The sequence below is a fragment of the Cupressus sempervirens genome, chromosome 7, assembly GCF_028749045.1.
Source record: "Cupressus sempervirens isolate cs-2001-9-10 chromosome 7, ASM2874904v1, whole genome shotgun sequence".
Classification (NCBI taxonomy): Eukaryota; Viridiplantae; Streptophyta; class Pinopsida; order Cupressales; family Cupressaceae; genus Cupressus; species Cupressus sempervirens.
This window is the reverse complement of record NC_143124.1, coordinates 455861637-455882759: the sequence shown is the minus strand read 5'-3', so window position 1 is coordinate 455882759 and position 21123 is coordinate 455861637.

The window sequence follows — 21123 nt, the reverse complement described above, 5'->3', positions numbered from 1 at the left end:
ATTGAAATAGAGGAAAACTTCATCTTATTATGTGAATTTCATTGTATTGTAGGAGTGTTGTCATTGATTTCATGCATATGCCAAATAGAGAGATTATGAAACATCTTGTTTGTGAGGTCCTTCCATTGTGTATCTTGATATGATGATTCCACCACCCCATTGCTTGCTTGATATTGTGTTGATGTTGCCTTATCATTACTTAAACTAGAATTTGTTGTAGAAAATAATTTTTATTATGATATACCTTGGAAGAATGAATAGGAAACTATCATTGTGATATTCTTACCTCCTCAAATTTCATAAGAATAATTTGAATGCTTTGGTGTTCATTAATGATTTCCAATTAATATGCAATTGATAGATAATGGATTTGTAGATAGTTTGAAATTAAAGGTCGGTAATGTATATTGAATCTTTAATGATCATGAAATTATAATCAATGGATTCCATTTAAGTTCTGTGTTAATGTATCTTGCAAGTAGATTATGTTGGTAAAATGATAGTTGTTTTACATTAAATTTTCTTATTAGAATGGAAATTATAATGTATGATGCAATGTTAAAATATCATCAACTCAAATCTAAGTAATCTTAGAGAATACATGAAAAGAACTAGTCAATTAAGTTAAGCTCATAAAAAAACCTATAGGTGCATATTCTTTCTTGAAAATGAATAAGTAAATTCAATAAGACCCTTGCTATTATAGTCAAATAAAAAAATAGGCCATAATTTATATAATAATATTATTAGAATAAAATATCCTAGGTCCACCTAATATCAAATCAAGGAAAAGTCACCATCTTATTAATAATGCTATACAAAAGATTATTCAAACTTAGTACATTGTTAGACCCCTATGGCCTAAAATAACAAATGAAAATAAAATTAAATTAAATAAAAATTAAATAATGGTAAGGTATGCTGATTTTCAACTAAAAGGAGGCTTGTATAATGATTATGGCAAGATGGTTGGCTTTCTCTTTGTAAAAAATAAAAAATAAACTAAAACATACTCCACCTTTATGTGGGTAGCCTCACCTTTAATGAAGAGGGGCATTAATTCACTTAGCTTTGCGCCTTGGGGAAAAGGAGGCCAGCCCATCCCCTTCTCCCCAAATGTGATTCCTCCATTTTAGGCAGCCAGGTAGGTGAGAAAATGACTTGAAGGTGAAAAAAGAAATTTATTGCCAAGACTTACCATGGCCATGTTCCTCCCTAAGCACCTAGTTTTTAGGTATGGAAAGAAAAGTGTGGGTAGTTGTTTAAAGTTTTTTTTTTTTTTTTAAAGTATTTAGTGAAGAAAATATAAAGGGTTAGCTTAGGATATTGTTAAGGGAGGGTTAGAGTATTATATTATGTATAAATAAAAGATGTCAGTTTTAGAGGGCCAGGAGAAATATTAAGATAGAATGTTTTAAATCTTTTTTTATTTATAAATTAAACGTATTGTATATTTTGGTTTGATTTATTATAGAGGATTTGATTATTATGGTCATAACTTATTTATGTATGTTAATCAAGTTTCTTTTAGTCTATTTTTTAAATCAACTAAGAGCTAATAGAATCTTTCGGTTTTATAATATATGTTTATCTAGTCAAATTAGAATTAAATTTAAATTTTGTTTATCTTATGATATTAACAAATTTTAATAAGAATTTAATAGTGATCATTCTATTTTATAATTGATTTGGATTGAAAGATTTAGCTTTTATTCAAGATTTAGCTTTTATTTTAATAATAATATTATTTTCATTCTATAATTTTGAATTCTATTTTATCCTTAAAGTTAGTTACTAAAATGATAATAGAAATATTCATATATTATCATGTCATCCAGTTTTGTTAAAAAAATTGAGAAAAAGGGGGAATGAAATTTTTGTATATTGGTTTATTATATAAATTATATATAAAGACATTATCATTATTTAGATCTCCTATTTTCACTCCTATACAAATGGAGGTGGAGATATTAATGTTCTTCATATTTTTATATAAAAGAATATGAAAAATTGTTGGTAAAAGTCTAAAGAGGAAGTGGAAAGTGATTATATGTTAACTTTTTGGTGTTCATTGTAATTGTGAATTGTATATAATAAATGTTTTATTAATTAGTTGCTGAGAGATTTGAATAATTGTAAAAAGAATAAAAATAGCATGAGTTTCCTTGTCAATATAAGATAAAGAACCAACATTAATATTAGATTGTTGAATTCATGGTGGCTTTAAAAATAATAATTTGGAGATATCATATATAGGATGATTAAAAAATAAAAAAAATAATAGTATAATAATGTGAAACATTAATAGAAAGGTGAATTAATAATAATGATGTCAAAGAAAACAAGAGGTGTGTTAATATCCACATTATTTAAATGGTGGCAATGGTTTTCTTTCATCATAATATTGGAATTAGTAATATTTTTTGTTTAATTTAATAATTGAATTAAATAAATAAATAAACAAGCAATTAAGAATAAAAGAGATCCAATTTTTTATTGGAGCAAATTTCATTCCACCTTCTAACTTCATCACCTCCTAGTTTAAGGATAGATTAAGTTCCTTACCTTTAGTTTTCTATATTTCAAAAAATAAAATTAGTTTTGTTTTTGCCTTGTTGAATTATGGGCATGATATTCTAGTATCAGAGCTTTTTGTTCCAACACTAGGAGCCTAAGCCTTTACATATAATCTATGAACTACAACTTTGTGTGAGATGCCTGTGATCACCTACAATGGTTGTTGGAGGGCTAGGGGTCCTCGAGAAAACCCAATAAGCCAAGAGAGGGTAGGATAGGATGTGGGAGGACTTCCACTGGGATGACTTCCAAATCTTAATCAATTTTTGAATGCTATTAACAATCTTATTGGAGTAGTACAATAGAGGTAACCACCTGTCATTCCACAACTAGGATAGTAGGATGCAAAGGGGCATGGGGCCAATATTAGGGAAAGGAGTAGAAGTCCCCCACCTAGACTTGTAGACAATTAGAGAAAGCATCAGTACACCAAGTTGAGCCACCCCTATAGTAGAGTGAGCACCAGTGGGAGCACCTTGAGATATTGGGGATGAGATTAGTGACCTACTATGACTCAAGCCACCCCTATTTACCAGTACCATAGATGGCACATGTGCAAAGGCATGGTTACAGAGTTTATAGAGGTGCTTTGGATTATGTACCCATAGGAGCAATCTAAGGGCACAACTAGCTATACACCTATTACAAGAGGATGCCTCCACTCGGTGGCAGTAGGAGGAGACTATATGGAGAGTAGACATATAGACACTCAGATGGGAGTCCTTTGTGAACCATTTAAGGAATATATATTTTTCAAGACACTTTAAAAAGAGGTAAGTTGAGGAGTCCCATGATCTTTAGCAGAGGGGTCTCATGATGACCTAGTATGAGAGCAGGTTCTTAGAGTTGCTTCCATATGTGGAGTACATGAGAGATGAGAAGCTACTCATCCATCAGTTCATTGAGGGCCTTAACTTATCTCTCCAAGGATCAGTCTGGTTGGATTTTCCTACCACTTTTAGAGAGGTAGTTGAGAAAACATTGGTTACCAAAGATATTCATACTAGATAGGAATATTGAGATAGGTCCCATAACCAAAACCCCTCCCAGTAGCCAGCATAGCAAAAACCCTCTTGGAAGGGTAATCAGAGCCACTTGATAGGGTCTTCAAAGGCCCCACAGACATAGTAGAGAGGGTAGTAGGAAACTAAATAGAGGTCATTATAGGGTTACTAGGGCTCTAAGCCCAAATAGTGGTAGTCATAGGGCCTTGAACATGATCAAAGGCCATAGAACCAGTATACATAGCCAGCTAGGACTCAGCAGTCCTCTAGGGGAGGCTTTAGTGGGTCTAGTAGGACCGAGGGTTAGCAACAATCTAGGCCATACAGAGTATAGATTTAGACCCATGGGAAATGTTATGCCTATGGTGGTATGGATCATATTGCGAGAGAGTGTCCTTAGGGTCCCATAGTAGGTAGTTAGCGAGGAGCCACCTTAGAGCCTAGAGTAGGTGATATGGGTAGATCCCATAGGGTGTTTGTAGCAGTTGATAACCACCAAGCTGAGCACTAGGCCATAGTGATTGAGGGTATAGGTATGATTAGAGGATATGAGGTTACTACCCTATTTGACTCTGGAGCTATAGACTCTTTTATATCCCCATTTGTAGTGGAGCAATGTACGCTAGTGGTAGCTAGACAAGATGTTGAGTAGGAGGTTGAGTTAGCTTCAAGGGCTAGGGTGTTAGTTGATTCATTGATCCATGAGTGTTTGATTCAGATTGGAGACATGTCTACTACATTAGACTTGCATATTACTCTATTGGGTTCCTGTGATGTAGTTCTTGGCATGGATTAGCTTAGTGCTCATAATGCCAAGATAGATTGTAGACAAAAATAATTGTCTATAGATGACCATGGTACACCTAGGGTTATTTCAAGAGTTTAGAGGCCAGTATCCTTCTGTATGATTTTTGCCATGTAGCTTAAGTGGTGCATCTGAAAGGGGTGTTATCTATTTTCCATCACCATCAATGATAGAGAGGAGGATGTAGGGGAGGAACCCTTCCTCAATGATTATTCGATACTATTGGAGTTTGTAGATGTGTTTCCATGAGAGCTTCCTAGTATGCCACCGCCAAGGGTAGTTAATTTCCATATTGATCTTGTACCAGGAGCTAAAATTGTATCTAGAGCACCCTACAAGATGATCACCCATGAGCTTAATGAACTTAAGATTCATTTAGAGGAACTTTTGGAGAAGGGACATATCTGACCCAATGTGTCACCTTGGGGAGCACTGGTGATTTTTGTTAAGAAGAAGGATGGGTCACTCAAATTGTGTGTTGATTACTGACATTTGAATAAGGTAACTCTCAAGAACTAATATCTACTACCTAGAATTGATGACCTATGTGATCAATTATAGGGTGCTTGAGTATTCTCAAAAATAGATTTGAAGTTAGGGTATCATCAATTGCACATTATAGAAAGTGACATACATAATACTGCATTCCATATGAGATATAGTCACTACAAGTTCATGATGGTACCTTTTGGTCTCACAAGTGCCCCAACTATATTTATAAGCCTCATGAATGAGGTATTTTTCACATTCTTAGAAAATTTTGTGGTAGTGTTCCTAGATGATATTTTGGTCTATTCTCATGATGAGAAGGAACATGAAAAGCACTTATGGTAGGTATTGCAGCAGTTGAGGGAGAATTAGCTTTATGGTAGCTTGTCAAAATGTGTCTTTTTCAAATAAGAAGTGCATTATTTGGGTCATGTGATATCAAGGGATGGGATCTCAGTGGACCCATCCAAGATCCAAGCCATCATGGATTAGCCAACACCTACCAACATCATAGAGGCCAGAAGTTTCATGGGATTAGTAGGATACTATAGGTGGTTTGTGGAAAGTTTATCTAAAGTAGCTCACCATATTACCTCTCTTCAGAGAAAGGGGAAGAAGTTTGAGTGGACAAAAAAATGTAAGGAAACCTTTTAGAAGCTCAAGAGGGAACTCACTAGTGCACCCATTTTAGTAGTACATGATTCCTTAATGGATTTTGTTGTATGCATAGATGCTTCCTTGATGGAATTGGAGCTATTCTTATGCAAAAGGGCCAAGCCATAGTTTATGAGTCTAGGAGACTCCAGGGGTGATGACATGAAGAAATAGAAGTTTTATTAGCCCTTTTTGTGAACATTTGTCTATAACATACTGAACTTTATCATCATTTAGTGTAAATGTTTTGAAATTTTGATGTATAAAGTATGGACATAAGGCATAAAATGATAATCGAAATTATATTTAAAAAGGGGTTCATTTTGTGGTAAAAATCTTTCTTCATGAATGTTTGATATGGGTAGATCTTCCTGTAGCTGAAGAGATTGCAAAAATTGTTAGTTGAATAATTAATGCCTTTTCTTTATAAACTAATAAATGAAAATAAATTTTTGTGGGAAGTCTTGTGTGTATTAAATTTTGATCGTAGGATACAAGCTGAGTGGGAGTTAAACAAACTAAGAAGGAATAGCGCTAAGGCATTAATGACATTAAGGAGAAACATTATGACACCATTGCACCTAGAAGACTTGACAGCAAAGTTAGAAGGGACCTATTTTAATGAATAACAAAGCGGGACCTAATAAAATGGCTGAGCAAGGAAGCAAGCATCAAAGCAATCAGTTAAACATGCAACGCATGATACTTGGATTCCTAGAAAGCTATTTGAAGATAGATAAAAGAGCAAATCTAGCATTTGCTATGATCTATATTTGTGCGGAATTTAAGGGATAATTAATGTCTTTTAGATTGCATGTTTGCAGTCTTAAGTTGTAAGTAACTTTCCTTCAATAGGAAATCGTAGTTTTAGGAGTTTGTTGTTCTTCCCTATAAATAAGACCTCATCTATATCTATGAGGATAGGTAGTAAGTAGATAGACAGAGTTGATAGACATCTTATTGTTTTTCCAAGTTATTGTAATACTATATATTGGATGAATACATGCCTTTGTTGAGTTTCTACACTTTTATTTGAGTTTGTCTTTCGTTCATTCTTCCGTGCAGGCCCATGCAGAAGGTGGAGTTTGCTTTAGTAAGTAGAAGTTAGACTCAGTTTTCTAAGTTAAAGTTAGAACTATTGTTCTTGTAGCCACTAGAAATAGAACCAGTCAGTGTTCCTATAGTAGCAGGTGCATAGATGTATGGCTAAATACTTAGAATTTCCTTCCAAGTATTTGATAGTTGTCTTTCCCTTGGATAAAATAGATTTCCTTAATGGTTATTGCATTCAAAGTAGTAGTGACTTTTAGTGAAAACTAGAGCATATACTTTGCAGACATCATCTCAAGTTCACACTCCCAGATTGACATTTAATGAAAATCAGCATAGTACTTTGGTGGTAAGGGATGTCCAATCCTGCAACTAAAAGGGTGTTATATTGATTAGACATATTTTTGGTGTCATTGTCGGGGATCATGTCAGTCTAGTATTTACTATTGAGTCATTTAGTTTCATTTTCAGCATTCTTGCATGCATAGAAGAAGAGATCACCTTGGAATATTTCTTCCCAACTTCAATCAGGAAGATCCTTTTTATCCTGACTCTAAAGAAAGAGAAGAGAGAGAAGAAGAACTATTTGAGAATGTATTTGCAGAAGTACCAAAACAAGTACAATCACCGACCATATTTGAATAATCTTTTTGCTGAGCCAGAATATCAAGATAATCCATTAGCTCTAGTCATTTATTAGCCACCACTAGGACATCTACAAATGGCAATAGCTCAGCCTACATTTCCTTTTCCAATTCCTCCTTAGTAGGGTAATCAAATTGTGAAAAATATACCCTCAACTGCCTTGCCTAAATTCTATGGCCTTATTACTGAAGACCCAAAAACTTTTCTCTTTGAGTTTGACATCCTTTTTCGAAGTTCTGACTACACAACTAATCCCTATAAGCTGAAATTGTTTCCATCAACTCTAAAAGAAGCCGCTTTGAGATGGTTCATGAGTTTAGGTGCCAATGCTATGATACATTGGCCAACTATGAGTAATCTATTCCTTAATAAATATAAGGAATATTGTAGAGGCCATGATTTGAAAGGAGATGACATTTTTAAAATGTCACAAAAGGAGGATGAGTTTTTGGAGGACTATGTTACCTGATTCATGTTTAACCTATAGTGCAACACACAACATCGGCTGAATGAAGAGTCCCAAAAACATCTCTTTCTAAAAGGAGTACATGATAGGAGTATGGAAGCTTTAGACTTAATGGCTAGAGGTGATATTATATAGAAGACATGGGCTAAAGTTTGGAATATTTTTTTGAACTATTCTAGAGAAACAAAAACAAAAGGATGAGGTTTGAGGGATTTGCTCCAAAAGACTCCTAGGGCAAGCGTATCTAAGACAGAATTGTCAAACCTCTTGTCAGATTTCAAGCAAGACATCATTAATGATGTTGCTACACAATTGGATACCATGCAAGCATGAAGGAAGAAGGAGGATGCTAATAGTATGTTGGCAAAATATTGCCCACATTGCAGAGAAAAGAAATACAACTGTCGATGTAAGCCTATTGCTAGCTTGGAATCACAACATGTGCCTACTTAGTTCAAGGAAATTGATGAAGATGGGGAAGTCCTTTATGTTTCTCAACAAAGGCCATGGGCTCCAAGATCAGGTATTCCTCAAGACCCACTCCATAATTATAGTGGTCATAGTCAATGGAAACAATAACATGGTAACTATAATCATTGGCAGCAACCTTACCAAGGTTGGCAGTAGCCTAACCAAGGGTGTAGCAGCCTAACCAAGGGTGGAAAAAGCCTAACCAAGGTTGGCCATAGACCAACCAAGGATGGTAGTATCCTAACCAAGGTTGGCACCAATCTCAACAAGGTTGGCAGCAAACCTAGAATTGGCAGCAGCCAGCTTTGACTCAACCTCCTTAACAACAAGCCTTAATACCTCCTGCAGCTAATACAGCCCCTCTAAAATAGCCACAGTTACCTACACAACCTGCACCTAACCCTAATAGTGCAAAACCTTTAGCCCAGCAACAAAGTTATTCCATCACCCTGAATGATATCCATCTAAGATCTAGAACAATGCTTGCCTCACCTCAGTAGCCCATTATAACAGAAATAGATGATACAAATGCTGAGTCAGTTCAAGACCCTACCACCATTGTTTCTCCTGCAGCCAAAACACCACCATTTCCTAGTAGGTTAACAGAGCAAATACTACCAAGTGAAAATCAAGCTGCACTAGATTTGCTTAAGAAACTTAAGAAAATGACGGTAAAAATTCCCTTACTTGATGCAATCAAGGAAGAACCTATATATTCAAAAGCCATCAGAGAATCTTGTGTTAAAAAACTAAGAAGGAAAAAGAAAGACCCAAAGACTATCCATGTCCTTGGATAGCTTTCTAATCTTATGCTCTATAATTGCAAAATGCCTAAGTATGTAAACCATGGCAGCCCAATAGTAACCCTCACCATTCAAGGAGTACAAGTGCAGAATGTCTTAATAAACCTAGGAGCATCCATCAATGTAATAACCAAGGAAGTAGTGTCCAAATTAAGCATCATTGGTCTTATGCAGACGCCAACAATCTTGCAACTAGCAGATAGTTCTACCATCATTCTTGATGGTATGCTAAAAGATGTCACTGTCATATTACATTCATGGGTGTATCCAGTTGATTTTTTTGTACTCTCTCCAAAAAAAAGTACTAGGGGCTACCCTATCATTTTAGGATGACCATGGTTAGAAACAACAGATGCTTATATTGCATGCCAATCAAGGAAAGTGACTATTTCATATGGAACAAACACTAAAAATTTGACCTTGTATTCTCCTACTTAGCCTTTGTTGCAAGATGATCAAGTTGTCTAGCCAAATATGGATGACTCTGATATAGACATAGATTCTATTCAGCAATTGATGATGATCTCACGGGACTCATTCGTAAACATTAAAGAAGAAGATGATGTCATTTCTTCTATCATAATGAATGAGTATGGAACACAACTTGAGACATCTTCTACACAAGAGTATGTCTTAGAAAGCATTCTGCTTTTATCTAGTGAACTACATTATTCCAAGTCTGCACAATTTATGCATTCACTCCTACCACATGAGATAGATTCACAACCAATTGTGCAAATTTCTATGGCTAAAAAAGTAGTCAAAAAAACAATCATTCCAGGAAGAGAATTAAATATAAGAAAGTCCTTATCTCAGGCACAACATCATGATACCCTGCAACTATTACAAAAGCATCAAGATGCTTTTTCTTGGGAGTATATAGATATGAAAGGTTTGGATCCTGTACTTTATACCCATATAATTTATATTAGTCTAAATTATAAACCTATGCGACAACCTCAACATAGGATAAACCCAACATTAAGGGATATTGTCAAAAATGAATTGCAAAAGTTACACAATGTTGGCTTCATATATCCTATTTTTGATAGCCAATGGGTGTCACCATTGGTTATTGTTCCCAAAAAGGGGGGGAAATGGTGAGTCTACATAGATTATAGAGAACTTAACTCAGCTACCAAAAAGGATCATTTTCCATTGCCTTTTGTCAATCAAGTCCTTGATAATCTTGCAGGAAAAAAATACTTTTCATTCTTAGACGGGTTCAGTGGTTACAATAAAATCTAGATAGCACCAGAAGATCAGGACAAGACAACATTCACATGTCCATGGGGAACATTTTCTTATTTTTTCCTACCATTTTGTTTGTGCAATGCACCTACAACTTTCCAAAGAGCTGTTATTAGCATTTTTTCTAACATATATGCAGATTGTTTGGAAGTATATATGGATGAATTCACCACATATGGGAAAACATTTGAAGAAGCCAAGGAAAACTTGGATAAGGTTTTACAAAGATTCAAAGACTACAATTTGTCTTTAAACAGTGAAAAGTGCTTTATGATGATACAAGAAGGAGTGGTCTTGGGACACTTTATTTCTCTTAAAGGAATACTAGCTAAATTGAAAGAAGTTAGGATTTTTTAAGGACATACGGGATATTATTGGCATTTTATCAAAGATTTCAGTCAAATTGTAGCACCCTTATACAAATTGCTTCAAAATGATGTAGAGTTTGTATGGGATTCAGAGTGTACAAAAGCTTTCTTGCAGCTTAAGGAAGTCCTCTCAACAACACCAGTGCTTCGAGGACCAAATTGGGAGTTACCTTTTCATATACACACAGATGCTTTAGATCATGCCATTGGAGTGGTACATGGCCAAAAGATAGATTCAGTAGAACATGCAATTTACTATATCAGCAAAAATCTTCAAGGAGCTGAGTATAACTACACAGTGATAGAGAAAGAACTACTTGTTGTAATTTATGCTTTGAATAAATTCAGACATTAGATTATAGGATACCAAATATTTGTGCATACAAATCACTCTACTATCAAATATTTGATGAACAAACCAGCAATCTCTGGATGATTGGCTTGGTGGTTGTTAATAATGCAAGAATTTGACATCACAATTATTGACAAACCAGGTAAAGAAAATGTTGTAGCTGATTTCTTGTCTCATCTTCAAACACCTGATGATAGTGCAGCCATAGGAGATAGCTTTCCTAATGAACATCTCTTCCTTTTGTCAACACAAAGCCCTTTGTATGCTGACATTGCCAACTATCTAACTACTAGAAAAACTCCTTCACATTTTTCTGTGAAAGAAAAATGATTGTTGGCAGAAAAGAGTTTTAATTTCTCATGGATCTTAGGATTCATGTTTTATACTAGACCAGATCAGGTAACACGACGATGTCTTAGAGAAGATGAAACATATGATGTTCTTCATTCTTGTCATGACAAGCCCTGTAATGGACACTTTGCTAACAAATAGACTACATTAAAGATTCTAAATATAGGTTATTATTGGCCTACACTTCACAAAGATGCAGCTCAGTATACAAAAAATGTGATAAATGTCAAAGAATGGGTAGATCAACAAAAATAGGTGAAATGCCCCTGTAACCATAGATAGTAGTAGAACCATTTGATAAATGGGGAATTGATTTTGTTGGCCCTATTGAACCACCATCAGAACAGAAAAGTTACATATTGGTTTGCACTAATTATGTTACTAAGTGGGCTGAAGCAAAACCCATGAAGTGTCTCCATGACAATGATGTTGCAAAGTTTCTGTACGAATGTATCTTTACCAGATTTGGTGTTCCAAGAGAATTTCAATCAGATCAAGGGCCTCAGTTCACATCTAACCTAATAGCAACACTCATGGAGGAATATAAAATTTGGCATGGAAAATCATCTCTGTATCATCCACAAGCCAATGGATAGGTAGAAGTGACAAATAGAGAGCTAGAATATATTCTCACTAAAACAGTGTCTTTTCATCATAGAGATTGGGTAGCTAAACTTCCTGAAGCCTTATGGGCATACAGAACAACATGGAAATCTACTACTAGGTTTATGCCTTTCCAACTCCTATATGGGAAGACAGTTGTTATGCCTATTGAATTTGAACATAAAACTCTGCAAACAGCTTTGGAACTTGATATTACCCTTCCTACAACACAACAGGATCGTATTTTTCATCTCAATGAGTTGGATGAATGGCAAAAATCAGCTCTTCATAACATAGAATTAATTCAAAGTCAAAGAAAGCAATGGCATGACAAATTCATTAAAGAAAAATAATTCTCTATTGGTGATTGGGCACTCCTGTATGATTCACAATATCAGCATCACCAAGGCAAATTTCAAACTCGATGGCTTGGTCCCTATGAAATCATTATAATTTTTAACAATGGAGTAGTTCAACTATCAACAATTGATCTGATTAAATTCAAACTCCTAGTTAATGGGCATCACCTGAAGTTATATCATAAACTAACAACCAAGGAAGAATTTCTTCAACAGTTCACCACAACAGAAACATCTCTTCTTGCAGCCACTTCATCTAAGGCTCCCACTCAGACACCTGTAGCCCCTTGAATTTATTTTCAAGGCCTTCATAATAATAAAAAATTTGCGCTCATGCAAAAATTCATTCCTTTTCCACCTCATTCCATCCCATCTTCTTGTCTTTCCATCATCATTCCATCTCACTTTCTTTCTCTAATAAGGAACTTCTTGGTTCATCCTTCCTATCGCACCTCAGGTCAGTCACACTTGACCCCCTTTGCATTTATTTACTTTATTATTTATTTAGGAAAGCATGTTATTTCAATTTTCAGAATTTGCAATCTTTATAGTCTGGTGGGACCCAGTCTCTGCTAGGTTGGGTTGAGGGGAAATCGAAATCATGAATACAAAATCAAGGAAATCTTAAGTTAGCATATAGGATGTACGGGGAAGGGTCATTTCAGTAATGAGCTAGCAATTGCTTGTACTTTTGAAATGTGTGAAATAATATTAAATCATGATTTCACATAACTCCTCATTTATATGGCGTATATTTTTTAGCATGATCTTTATTCCCATTATGGTTTGGTGATTAAAATGTTGTCATGAAGTACTGAAGGATGTGATGTTTGGAAAGTATTGAAGTATTGCAATTTCCCTCTATTGAAACCCCTATAGCTATCACTGCCCATTCTCTCAAAATCATTTTTAGTGAATTTTCTTGTATTGGCATATTTTCTTTTTGAAAATATGGGTGGAGAACCTTAGTGGCATGAACCAGCAGATCACAGAGTCTTACTTTCAGACCTAGCAACATGTAGTTTGTTTCAACAATGAGGATGGTTGGCTTATTGTCTTAGTTTGAAGTACTTTGATCAAGAAACTGCACTCCAATTTCATAATACAATGAGGGATGGATATGAAACCGTTAAGGGCATTCAGGTAGAATTCATTGAAGAAATGGTGGTAGAAGTTTTTGGGTTACCCACAAATGGAGAACGTTGGACAGAGGATATGGATGCACAACAAGCAAAATAGAAATTCTCAGTACTAGAAGATCCTCAGCTGGAGGAAAACAAAAAGCAAGGTACATTACGGTTATCTCTACCTCTGCAATTCATCCACCCTAATGAATTTATCATAAGATATTTTACATGTGAAGGAAGATATTCCTATTTGCATGCTGTTCATTTGAAAATTTTGAGTAGTTTGCGGCATGGGGATTGTTCTATAAATCTTTCAAGTTTCCTTTATAATATCATCAAAAGGCAAGCTACCTATGTCCAGCAAGACAAAACCCATTTGGTATCCCACCATTACTTGATTAGGGCTATAATTGAAAAGGAGTTGACTAGGTAGCACTTGGGAACTTGGGATGATTTTGTAAAGCTAAGGTCAGAGTGACCTAAAAGGGGTGGACCTAAAGGACAAGGAGTAGGGACAAGAGAGAAAACTATTGTAGGAGTCAAGAAAGTAGTATATACAATGGCTCAAGGAGCTTCAGCTTTTGCTTCTATGCCTAAAACTACAAAGAGGAAAATTTTGACCGTAGAAGCCTCAACTTCTAGGAAGAGAAAATCATACATAGTTGTTGCAGAGAAAGGTTCAGAAAAAGTATCTCCAGTATCACAAGAACCTACACTTAACTTGAATAAAGGGAAATCTATTGATAAGGGCAAGAAACCAATTTCTACTCCACGATGAGTCACTAGAATGTCTGGTTAAATTTAATAACTGAACCTCTTGCGCCACCTGCTGAGCCTCCTATACCATCTATTGATATTGAAACTCTAGTACCTACACTTGCACAGTCACCAAAGCACACAGCACCTACTATTGGACATAAAAATAAGCCTGAGGAAATTCCTACAAAATTGAATAGTCCTATTAATGTTGTACTGACACAGAGTCCTCAAAGGAAATAGTGTCAGGATTTGAATAACCAGCAGGGGGAACTGATAATCTACCATCAGAAGAATATCCATCTGTTGCACAAGAAATGGTTCAAAAAATTATTGAAACATTTCAAGATAAAATGACTATTGCACCCTATCCTGCAGCCATTGCCCCTTCAGAAAAATTTGATAATATTGTTGCCTATCAAAGTAAAAGGTTTGTTAAATGTCAAAATTCTTAGGATGACAGTGCTGTTGACCACCATCATCCTAAGCACTACCTTGAAGATTATAGACCTATTTTTCATCGTCATACACCACCAAACATTTCCACTCCATTAACAGCCAGCTTTAGTTTGTACCAACAATTTTAATGGGAAAAAGAAAATTGGGATTTAGAGAAGAAGCAAATGCTCAGAATTATCAGGGAACAAGCACAACAAATTGAAGAAAAAGATAGTGAAATTATGATCCTACAACAACATGTCACAAAGACTACAGAGCTCATCCCAGAGCTTGTAAATTGTAGGTCCCCATCTCCAATTTACACACTATTCCTAAAGAAGAAAATGATTAATTTTCATTTGTCTCAAATTACTCGGGGGTTGAACCCTTCCTTACACACTCCTTAGGAATTTTATGCAACATTCAATTCAGTTCTGATGACTCTACAATATCTCCACTGTGAATTATATGTTCATAATCTTGCTATACCAGATGATAAAGATTGGAATTCATTGTTATATGTGGGAGATGTATAGTTTAGGGCTGTTATGTCATGGATGCAGAATGAGATCAGTTGAGAGAACCAGGCTGCTCCCTATAGGGAAAAATAAATGATTGAACCCTTGTGCATTCGGCCAAAAATACCAAACACTTATAGAGTATTCTTTGATTTTCTTTTTGTTAACAATAATCAAAGTGTTGCTGCCAAAATCCACCCTGTCAGCGAACAGGCATTTCTAGATTGGGAGCAACATTGCTCTGTAAATGCCCTTGATCCTATACAAGCTTCTCTTCTAAGATGGATTTGATTGCCAGAAGACTTGAAAACCAATGAGTTGTACTCTCCCCAAAATCTAGAATTAGCCATTAGTAGGATGCCCAGGTATCTGATGTTGGGAAGAAATCAAAAAAATTATTGGGTACCTCTTCATTTCCAATTGCCAATACTTTTGCATCCTATGCTTGGAAAATATGATTTGTTTGCTGAATATAACATGACTACTAAAGAATATAAATGGGAAAGGTTGAAACAAAATCATGGATATTTCAATTACAGAGCTCATGAATCAAGGGAGAAAATTGCCAATAACCTCAGACTGCAGATGAGAATCAGATACCTATAGATGCTGAAGGGACCGGCCTCAGGACGATTGGGGGGAAAAATGATGAAATGAAGAAATAGAAGTTCTATTAGCCCTTTTTGTGAACATTTGTCTATAACATACTAAACTTTATCATCCTTTAGTGTAAATTTTTTAAACTTTTGATGTATACAGTATGGACATAGGGAAAAAAATGATAATCAAAATTATATTTAAAAAGGGGTTCATTTTGTGGTAAAAATCTTTCTTCATGAATGTTCGATATGGGTAGATCTTCCTGCAGCTGAAGAGATTGCAAAAACTATTAGTTGAATAATTAATGACTTTTCTTTATAAACTAATAAATGAAAATAAATGTTTGTGATAAGTCTTGTGTGTATTAAATGTTGATCGCAGGATACAAGCTGATCGGGAGTTAAACAAACTACGAAGGAATAGTGCTAAGGCATTAATGACATTAAGGAGAAGCGTTATGACACCGTTGTAGCTAGAAGACTTGGCAACAAAGTCAGAAGGGACCTATTTGAATGAATAACAAAGTGGGACCTAATAAAATGGCTGAGCAAGGAAGCAAGCATCAAAGAAATCAATTAAACATGCAATGCGTGATACCTGGATTCCTAGAAAGTTGTTTGAAGATATATAAAAGAGAAAATCTAGCATTTTCTATGATCTATATTTGTGGGGAATTTAAGGGATAATTAATGTCTTTCAGATTGCATGTTTGCAGTCTTAAGTTGTAACTAACTTTCCTTCATGAGGAAGTCGTAGTTTTAGGAGTTTGTTGTTCTTCCCTATAAATAAGACCTCATCTATATCTATGAGGATAGGTAGTGAGTAGACAGATAGAGTTGATAGACATCTTATTGTTTTTTCAAGTTATTGTAATACTACATATTGGATGAATATATGCCTTTGCTGAGTTTCTACACTTTTATTTGAGTTTGTCTTTCCTTCATTCTTCTGTGGGGGCCCACGCGAAAGGTGGAGTTTTCTTTAGTAAGTAGAAGTTAGACTTAGTTTTCTAAGTTAAAGTTAGAACTATTGTTCCTACAGCCACTAGAAATAGAACCAATCAATATTCCTATAGTAATAGGTGCATAGATGTATGGCTAAATACTTAGAATTTCCTTCCAAGTATTTGATAGTTGTCTTTCCCTTGGATATAATAGATTTCCTTAATGGTTATTGCATTCAAATTAGTAGTGACTTTTAGTGAAAACTAGAGCATATACTTTTCAGACATCATCTCAAGTTCACACTTTTGGATTGACATTTAATGAAAATCAGCATAGGACTTTGGTGGTAAGGAATGTCCAATCCTACAACTAAAAGGCTGTTATATTGATTAGACAAGGGGCATGAGCTTAATTACCCTACTCATGATCTCAAGCTTCTAGTAGTGGTCCATGCATTGGCATGATAGCATCATTTCCTTCTAGGGTGATGATTTGAACTTCATTCAGATGACTAGAGCTTCTAGTATATTTTCACTTAGCCAAATCTTAATGCTAGGAAAAGGAGGTGGATGGAGTTTCTATATGAGTATGACTTTGGTGCATTACCTTAAGGGTAAGGAGAATGTAGTGGTGGATGCCTTGAGTAGACAATGTCATGAGCTTGCTTCCATGGTTATAGGCATAGATTGAGGGAATGTATTATACACCACCTACTAGAGGATGAATTTTATGCAAAAAATTTCTAGATAGTCCACTCTTAGAGACCTCTTGACGGTAAATTTTCTGATTTTTCATTGGATTCTAATGGATTGTTATGACATAAAGGGCACATCTATGTACCCTCCATAGTAGACCTATGTGAGTTCATTATTCTGGAGGCTCACTAAGCACCTTATGTAGTGCATCCTAGAGTTAAGAAACTCCATGCCAACTTAAGATAGTTATATCATTGGGAAAGTATGAGGATGCAGATTGCTAATATTGTTGCTAGATGTCTTCATTGCCAGAAGGTTAAGGTAGAACATGGACATCCAGGTGAACTCTTGTAGCCCCATGAAATACCAAAGACAAAGTGGGACACTATTTCCATGGATTTCATTATTGGCCTTCTAATGTCTTATCATTTCCATGATGTCATCATGGTGATGGTTGACACCTTGACCAAAGTTGCCCATTTTCACTAGTTTGGACTAGCTTCACCACTCCTACAGTTGTATAGGTATTCTTGTGAGACATTGTCAGACTTCATGACAGTCCTTGCAAGATCATCTCAGATAGAGATTCCTTGTTTACATCATCCTTTTCGAGGGAATTATAAACATCATTGGGAACTAGGCTCAACTTAAGCACCACTTACCATCCTCAGATAGATGCGTAGATAGAGAGGGTTAATCAGATTTTAGAGGATATGTTGTAGATGTATGTGATGGATAACTATGTTAAGTGGGAGGAATATTTACATCTTTCAGAGTTTTCTTACAATAATGGACATCATTCCTCCATTGGTATGCCACCCTACCAAGCCTTGTATTGTAGACCCTGTAGGACACCTTTGAGTTGGGATAGGATCGAGGACAAGGTGACCATTGGACCACAATTGGTCAAGGACATAGAATAAAGGGTGACATAGATTAGGCAACAAATCAAAGAGGCCCAAGATAGATAAAAGATGTATGCAAATGCCAATAGGGTAGATAGAAAGTACATGGTGGGTGATAGATTATTCCTAAGGGTGTGACCGCATAAGAGTCCAATCTATTATGGAAAGGGCTCTATGTTAGCACCTCATTTTATTGGACCCTTCAAGATTTTTGAGCAAATAGGACTAGTCACCTATCATCTAGCTCTGCCACCTAGCTTGTCATGTATCCATGATTTATTTCATGTTTTTATACTACAAAAGTATATTTATGATGATTCTCACCTCATAGATTGGGATGCATTGTAGGTGGAGTCAGATGGAAAAATAGCCTTGGAGCCCATTCACATATTGGCTCGATGGACCCTTTCACTTTGGGGCAGAGAGGTGGACAAGGTTAGAGTCTAGTGGGACTATTATGATAAGGTCATAGTGTCATGGGAGGATGCAGCATAAATGAGAGTGATGAGACCAAAACTTGTGTCTATTTCATGATAGTTTTAAGATACTTTTTTGATACTCTATTTTATCTTTGTCAAAAAATTTGTGGACCTATGTTTACTGAACCTATGATAAACCTATGGGTAGAAATTATGTCATTTTTTGCTAATATTATATATAGTATACAGTATTTCATATAGTTATCAAAATGTGTGTTCTTATATTTGAATTTAATTTGATGAATGTTTATTTGCAAACATGTATTTGTATTGAAACTAACCTATTAATGAATACTAAAAGATGATTGAAGGAATTCAAAAGTTGAGCACCAATAGCATTCAAGGAGAAGAGAATGCTAAGGAGTAACCATGGTGGAGGAAAGTCATAACAATTCCAAAAGACATGGTATTGAGTAAGGAGGAGCTATGAAGACTTATTTCCTTCTCTAAATTTATTCTATGGTGACTGAACATTTAGACTTTATTATTCCTACCTCAAGCCATTATTCCTTCTTCCCACCTTTAGTTGTTATCCTCATATTTTCTCTCTTTTAGTTTTAAAGCTAGGTCATTTACTTTTCTGTTATGAAATAAGTGTTGGTTATATATATATATATATATATATATATATATATATATATATATATATATATATATATATATATATATATATATAGGAATCGACCCAAGTGTGTTAGTTTTTAGCCAGTCAAAAGAAATAGTTTATGAGAATAGACTGTTGACTCTTACAGTTATACTTTTATAGTTTTGGGTTATGTAATGAATTTATGAGATCTAATGAAATAGTTTTTGGATTCTATCTTGTGTTAGTAGTTTAGTGAAGCCAACCAAGGGGGCCCACTTGGAAGGTGGATTAGATTAGGATAGAATAGATTTATTTCCAAGCATTCTTAGTATTGTAAGTAGAAGTCGTAAGTTCCTTCCTATAGCATCACACTTTGTCAATGTTCCTACATCATATGTGAGAACAATTATAGTGGATGCACCTAGTTGGAATTTTTTTATCCTTTCATTATATTTCTAGTATTCATGGAGTTAAGTGTGTTAGTTTCTTGCAACAATAGTGTAAGTTCCTTTCCTTGTATTTTACTTTCCTATAGCATAAGCTTAGTGACTCATAAGAGACCTAGTGCACATACTATGTCAACTATTTCAAGTATGCGTCCCTGGGTTGATAAGATTAAATGCACCTCATAGTGGGAAAAATAGTCCTTAGTTTGAATATATTATTCCTAAGCATGGCCTAGAGCATGACTATAATAAATCTATTGTGAGACGGACAATTTTTGACACTATTGTCAGGGATGGTGTCAAGCTAGGAGCATTTTTGAGTCATAGTTCTTAGATAAGTTTTTTTTTTTTGGAAATCTCTAGTTTGAATTTTTTTTCACCAATGTGAAAATTTTAATTGCATGCATCGAAGAGGAATAAGATAGATTTCTTCTATAGGAGTATGTTAATTTGAACAAAGAAGTTGAAGAAGAAGAAGAAGAAGTTGAGTTACCTTTTGAAGATGCAAGCCCTATTTTTCCCATAGCATCATCATCAAGAGTTGAACCAATAGATATAAGTGGTCTTCAACTTTTCACTAAAGTATTGGCCAATTTTCTTGAAAACACTACTCTAAATCCACTAGTTGTTAATCATCCAGTACCCAATGTCCCTTTTTAGCAGCAACCTCATAATCTAATACCTCTAGTCATGGTACAACCTACTTTTCCATTTCCTCTCCCAAGCCTTCTAAATACTAATAATCTCAAGAATATACCTGTAGCTACCCTTTGAAGTTCTATGGCCTTGCAACTGAAGACCCTAATACTTTCTTGTTTGAATTTGACATAGTTTGTCATAGTTTTGACTACAACATTGATGGCAATAGGATTAAATTGTTTCTAGCAACATTGAAAGAATTAGCTCTACGATAGTTCATGGGATTAGGAGCCAATGCAGCAAGAAGTTGGGATGAGATGCAAGCTCTATTTCAACATAAGTATAAAGAATATTACAAAGCATTTGGTTCAAGAGGGGATGGTATCTTTAGGATATCATAGGAGGAAGAAACATTGGAAGATTATGTTTCACATTTTTTATATATACTATAGAAGAACCCTCAAGATGTATTGTCGGAGGATTCACAAAAGCTAGTCTTTTTGAAAGTTGTGAATGATGACTGTCTAGAAGCATTGGACTTGATGGCTAGTGGTGATGTATATCAAGCTTCCTTGGATGACCTTAAGAAGATCTGTCAAAACTATTCAAGTTCAACCATGAAGAAAGGTTGAGGACCTTGTACCATAGTCACTAAAGGAATTAGTTAAGGAATTTCAAAGCTTGAGATATCTAATTTATTGTCAAATTTCAAACAAGACATCATCAATGATATTGCTACACA